Source organism: Epinephelus moara, chromosome 5, assembly GCF_006386435.1.
Source record: "Epinephelus moara isolate mb chromosome 5, YSFRI_EMoa_1.0, whole genome shotgun sequence".
NCBI classification, from domain to species: Eukaryota; Metazoa; Chordata; class Actinopteri; order Perciformes; family Serranidae; genus Epinephelus; species Epinephelus moara.
In genome coordinates this window covers 4777301-4777792 of record NC_065510.1, presented here as the reverse complement: position 1 = coordinate 4777792, position 492 = coordinate 4777301, and the positions used below count along the sequence as shown (strand labels likewise).

Below are 492 nucleotides of genomic sequence, written 5' to 3'. Positions count from 1 at the left end.
GATAAAAAAGGTCATAGTATAGTATGATAAAAAAGGTCATAGTATAGTATGATTAAAAAGTCATAGTACAGTATGATAAAAAAAGACAGTATAGTATGATAAAAAAAAAGTCATAGTGTAGTATGATTTAAAAAAGTCAGTACAGTCTGATAAAAAAAGTCATAGTACAGTATGATGAAAAAAAGTCATAGTATAGTATGATAAAAAAGGTCATAGTATAGTATGATAAAAAAGGTCATAGTATAGTATGATTAAAAAGTCATAGTATAGTATGATAAAAAAAGTCATAGTATAGTATGATAAAAAAAAAAGTCGTAGTATAGTATGATAAAAAAAAGTTATAGTATAGTATGATTTAAAAAAGTCATAGTATAGTATGATAAAGAAAAGTCACAGTATAATATGATGAAAAAAAAAGTCATAGTATAGTATGATAAAAAAAGTCATAGTATAGTATGATTAAAAAAGTCATAGTACAGTCTGATAAAAAAA

General features: G+C 22.4%; 1 protein-coding gene across 1 annotated transcript in view; it reads right to left on the bottom strand.

Moving 5' to 3' along the window:
• The window catches only part of mtif2 (mitochondrial translational initiation factor 2), a 21740-nt gene that overhangs the window by 974 nt on the left and 20274 nt on the right, over positions 1 to 492 (bottom strand). The window lies entirely within an intron of this gene.